General features: G+C 36.8%; 1 long non-coding RNA gene across 1 annotated transcript in view; it reads left to right on the forward strand.

Annotated features, from left to right (window-relative positions):
- Positions 1 to 5,751, forward strand: part of LOC137638701 (uncharacterized) — a 62,966-nt gene extending 57,215 nt beyond the window's left edge. The window contains exon 4 of the long non-coding RNA XR_011044168.1: positions 4,981 to 5,751. This is a non-coding gene — a long non-coding RNA (uncharacterized lncRNA). The remainder of the gene's footprint in view (positions 1 to 4,980) is intronic.
- The last annotated feature ends 280 nt before the right edge of the window (positions 5,752 to 6,031 follow it).

A 6,031-nucleotide genomic window follows, 5' to 3' on the forward strand; every position in this document is an offset into this window, starting at 1 on the left:
GCATATCTATGAAGAATTAGTGAAGAAAAGTCCGAGTACCAGTGAAAGTGATTCATTTACATTTAAAGCGAGCAGGGGTTGGTTTGAAAAGTTTCGTAATAGAACAGGTATTCATCGTGTTACTAGGCATGGGGAGGCAGCTAGTTCGGATCAAATTGCAGCCGATAAATACGTGGGGGAATTCGATCGGTACATAAATGAACAAAATTTGATCGCACAACAAGTCTTTAATTGTGATGAGACTGGGTTATTTTGGAAGAAAATGCCAGCCAATACGTACATTACCAAGGACGAGACGAAGATGCCAGGTCACAAGCCAATGAAAGATAGGCTAACATTGTTGCTGTGTGCAAATGCAAGTGGCGATTGCAAGATCAAACCCTTGTTAGTGTACCACTCGGACAACCCCCGGGTGTTCAAACGAAATAATATTTGTAAAAGTGCACTACCAGTTATGTGGCGCTCGAACACTAAATCTTGGGTCACAAGACAATTCTTTACTGAGTGGATAAACGAAGTGTTTGCCCCCCAGGTTAAGGCTTACCTCATTGAAAAGAGCTTGCCAATGAAATGTCTTCTGGTTATGGACAATGCTCCTGCACATCCTCCAGGTCTCGAGGATGACTTGAAAGAAGAATACAGCTTTATCAAAATCAAATTCTTGCCCCCCAATACTACTCCCATACTCCAGCCCATGGACCAACAGGTCATTTCAAACTTCAAAAAACTCTATACCAAGGCCCTTTTCAGAAAGTGTTTTGAAGTGACCAGTGACACGAAGTTGACCCTAAAGGAATTCTGGAAGGAACACTTCAGCATCCTCAACTCTGTTAACATGATTGACCAAGCTTGGCGAGGTGTGACCTATAGGACATTGAACTCTGCCTGGCGTAAGCTGTGGCCATCATGTGTCACAGAGAGGGAGTTTGAAGGTTTCCAACCAGAGGCGGGTCCAAGCACTGCTACCCCTGTAATTTCTGATGACACTGATGTCGTTGAGGAAATTGTTGTCATGGGCAGGAGTTTGGGGCTTGAGGTCGACAAGGATGATATTGATGAGCTTGTAGAAAGCCATTCTACCGAGTTGACTGTGGAGGAATTGTTGCACCTGCAACAACAACAGCAGCAGGATCTGATTGTGGAGCAGGAATCTTCAGAAGAGGATGAGGTAAGGGAGGATGTTCCAAGTTCTCTCATCAATGAAATTTGTTCCAAGTGGGCAGATGTGCAGGCTTTTGCTGAAAAATACCACCCAGAAATTGCAGTAGCAAACCGGGCAGTGCATATGTTTAATGATAGTGTCATGTATCATTTTCGAAGAATACTGCAGAGGAGGAAGAAACAATTAACAATAGACCAGTTTTTCACAAAAGAAAAGAAAGCTGCTACATCAAAGCCTGTTTCTCCTCCAAAGAAGAGACAAAGAAGAGAAGAAACCCCTGAAATAGATCTGCCCACCCTTTCATTGGAGAGAGAAACAACTCCTGAAGGAGAACTACCCCGCCACATCATGGAAGGGGACTCTCCTTCCAAGCAGTAACCTCCCCCTTCCATCCTCTCCACATCCATCCCTGTATGCCATCGAACCGCTGCTCAAAGGTATGTTCACTACAGTACAGAAAATGGTTTAAAATTGTTTTATTTTAGTACAGTAAATGGTTTAAAATTGTTTTATAGGATTTTCTGACCAATTTCATACACATTTAGATAATTATTGTTGTTTAGGTACACGTTTTATTAATATTTTGGGCCTGTTCGAGTGCTTGGGAACGGAATAGAATATATACCATTATTTCTTATGGGGAAAAAAAATTCGGTACTCGAACAAATCGGAGGTCGAACACGGATCTCGAACGGATTATGGTCGAGTACCGAGGTATCACTGTATAGCTAGGAAAAATACAAATTACTTTTGAGATTTGTAGTTTATCTTCCCTAATTGATACTGATATACAATACAGTGAACCCTCGCTACTTCGCGGTTCGACCATCGCGGATTCACCACTTCGCGGATTTTTTTCATAACCCATGTATATACATATATCGCGGATTTTCCGGAAATATCGAAAATACCGCGATGTGACCGATGGTGCGAGATTGGAGAAAGTAAGTAAAATTTAATCATGATTGATTTTCAATGTAAATGAAACTTTGAGGAGCAACAAAGATATCATTTGTTAGAGAGATAGAGAGAGGTAAGGAATGGGAGGTAGTGAAAAGTAGCCCTGAGAGAGAGGTAGAGAGAGAGGTAGAGAGAGAGAGGTAGAGAGAGAGAGAGAGAGAGAGGTAGAGAGAGAGAGAGAGAGAGGTAGAGAGAGAGAGAGAGAGAGGTAGATAGGTAGAGAGAGAGAGAGAGAGAGAGAGAGGTAGAGAGAGAGAGAGAGAGAGAGAGAGAGAGAGAGAGAGATAGAGGGGGGTTTAAATGTAATAAACAAAAAAATTTGATAGGTTATAACACATTGGTGCTTATGTAATATCAACTGTATACTGTAGACGGTTTGAATAAGCTAAGGAATGGTATAAATGATACTTTGTTAGTGTATTCGTACACACTCAAGAGCGGCAGCTAGATGACAGCTGATCTAATCACAGCCAAAAGTAAAAAAAAAATGAAGTCAACAATACTCGATTTTTAAAACACACCCGAAATTTAAAAACAAAAGTACACGCTTTCTTAATGTGCAATTAACTATTTAAAGAGTGGCAATTTTCTAGAATAGAATGATATTTCCCAAAAAATAGTGGTTTGCTGATGAAATCGGATGCCGTATTTTTAGCTATGATTGAAATGGATGTACAGTAGACTCGGCCTAATTATTTCGTTTCGTATTTAATTGACACTAAGAAAACTAATTTTAGTTTCTTCATCTAAATGTAAGTATTGTATAACACGAGAGAGAGAGAGAGAGAGAGAGAGAGAGAGAGAGAGAGAGAGAGAGAGAGAGAGAGAGAGAGAGAGAGAGAGAGAGAGAGAATGAATCAGCTGTTGTAGTTGAATGGCTTGTTTTTGTTTCGTGAGAATTTCCTCGCCACGACTTTAACAACAACATACTGTACTGAACTTTACAGTATTATACAGACTACTGTAATATGATAAAGTAAAATATTTGTAATCAATTTTATATGAAATGGGGCTATTTTTTTTTTGTTTAAAATTTACATTTACGTATGTAAAACAATCTCTCTCTCTCTCTCTCTCTCTCTCTCTCTCTCTCTCTCTCTCTCTCTCTCTCTCTCTCTCTCTCTCTCTCGTAGATTGTTTTCCTGCTTTGCTACGTATGTATAATTTTATATAGATACGGTAAATAATATTTGTAATAACATATTTTATAAAAGCTTTTACTGTAATATCATTATTTATCACTTTCATCATGCGGTTAAATTCCTTAGTTTGTTTACTGAGCATACTTTATGACGCCGTCGTTTCAGGCGACGTCATAAAGAAAAAAATTTCATTTGGAAGTCCTAAGAAAAATTAAGTAAAACATTAGTAATAACCAAATCAACATACTGTACTGAATAATCAATATAATCATGCAAAAACTAACCTATACACAGATGTGTAAATGCGTTTGTTTCTTCATTATAATCAGAGATAAACGTAAACAAAACATTGGTTGCCATTTTTTATCGTGCTTTTTGGCGTGTTTAGGAAACGCATGATATAAAATCGTCTTTAATATTTGTGCCTGTTTTAGTTTAGGGTACGTTAGTACATGCATTAAGTGTTCTGTACATTAAAGGGTAGTTTGTTAACAGTACTACGTACAAGGGAAGGTTTTAAAAGTCTGAATATACATGTTAAATAAATAGGTAAATATGGTGTCACTACTTCGCGGATTTTCACCTATCGCGGCCGGGTCTGGAACCTATCTACCGCGATAAACGAGGGTTCACTGTAGATATTATGAATTTTCCTCTGCGCAATACTTGATACACAATTCAAGCAAGATGATTTCAACCTTAAGTCCTCAAAATAAGTAGTCATACTCAGTCCTGGGTACATCCGTCACCAGTTTTGCCATTGTGTATTGCATTGATGACTTAACGGCCATTTCATCGACACTTAACGCAATTATGCTAAAGTTGAAAAAGTGTCGCAATGACGTTGCCGCAAATACACTTTCGCAAATTAAATTTTGCGTCGGATTCCTCTTAAAGCCAAATTTTCTGTGTAATTAGCCCAAATTGATTATTGAAATGAAATCCAATAATAACTGTGAATGTAATTATTATAATACCGTAATTGTTGTCTGATTAAAAATTCTTAGATTTCTTGTATCACAAAATTTGAAAAGATTGAAATTTCATCTAATCAGCTTTAGTACCATTTTCATCTTATTTTGTTTTCTTGATTTCTTTTTCAGCGGATTTCTCATTTCCGAGTCAAACTAAATTTTGAGAGAGAGAGAGAGAGAGAGAGAGAGAGAGAGAGAGAGAGAGAGAGAGAGAGAGAGAGTGTGTGTGTGTGTGTGTGTGTGTGTGTGTGTGTGTGTGTGTGTTACCAAATATACTTAACTAATAACTACTTACATTTTATTTATTAGATTTATTTATTATATGATTAATACCCTATGAGACTAATACAGTAGGTTATAGATTGTAGTTTAAGTTTGTACTACTATGATACTATGATTATGTTACAGTGATGAGAGGTTTATGCTTCCGTAAAATAAGCTAACCTGAAGAAATTTGTTTTTTGATGAAAAAATGTACAGTATTATAAAAATATGAAATAATATATTTCACCCATAAGTTTATAATAATGCATGCTCCAAGTGGCAGTTAAACGGGTTATATGAAACATTTTAATTAGTCAGGATCATCAGTGGTTTTTTTTTCTTCAAATCATTGTTTCATTTAATGAAAGTATAGTTTTTATTATGATAAAGTTGTTAGCTATTTGAGTGTGTGTTGTTGACTGTACTGAACTTGCTAACAGCTAATAACATTTCTAAAGAACCTTATTTTCCTTTACAGAAGTCCTTCGTTCAGGATGTCGAGTCCCACTTACAGACTGTCTCCCTCTTGTCACTGAAGACTCCAACGAAGTTACGGTAGATTTACTCAGGCAACACATCTGAGTGGCCCAGTTGAACCAGTGGGCCAATTTGTGCTTTTTAAGATTAATGTACTGGACTTACCTCTTTCATTTAACATAGCGTTTAATGGTCTTAAGAGAACTAAAGTAGTGTAGTTTGTACTTATGAAAAAAATATTGCAGTACATGTAACATTAGATTTTGTGAAAGCAGGTAAAAAGTATTACTGTGTAAGGTCGTAAAGGGGGGGTACTCCCCAGGGTGGCGCCTGGGGGAGAGGTTAGAGGGGGCTAGTGATAGTCCCTGCTGGCTTATGGTCGCCAGAGGAGAATGATATAGATAGCCTCAGGGGGGACCTAAAACCCGCAATTTTTTTTTTTTTTACTTTATTTAACAAAGAGCATCTAAAGTTCAATGTGATTTACCTTATATTTTGCTCTTTTTATTAGAAATTATTTGGCATCATGTTCTTCATACAGTATTATACTATTTTATAAGTCCTCATCTTATAAACTTAAAAGGTGCCAAGAAGCTGTTTGTAAGTCGAATTTAAGCTGCAAAAGTCAACAAATAATCCCGTTTCATGTTGCAAATGTCGTTTTGCGCACTCTATCAAATTGTATAATGTTATATTACAGAATTACATTATGAACTTTTTATACGATATCTCAGATTAATGACTTCAGTTGGATTTGTGTTCGCATTTCCAAGTGTTTTAAAAGCTGAGGACCATCTGTGTTTCGATAATATTGTTAATAAGCAGGACATATTTACATTTTTGTGAAACCTTATTGTTTAAAAACAAATTTCAGTTGATATATCGTAGAAAGTTTCTGTTTTCATTATTGCATTTTAGTCACAGCAAAAGATTTTTAACTGAGAAAGAATAATTTGATGAAGTCAAAGCAGTTTCATATCATGATAAATTTAATCCAAAGACAAATGATCTGGTTTGTATTTCGCTTGAGAATAATTGTAGCTGAATAGGTC

The sequence above is a fragment of the Palaemon carinicauda genome, chromosome 3 (assembly GCF_036898095.1).
Source record: "Palaemon carinicauda isolate YSFRI2023 chromosome 3, ASM3689809v2, whole genome shotgun sequence".
In the NCBI taxonomy this organism is placed as follows: Eukaryota; Metazoa; Arthropoda; class Malacostraca; order Decapoda; family Palaemonidae; genus Palaemon; species Palaemon carinicauda.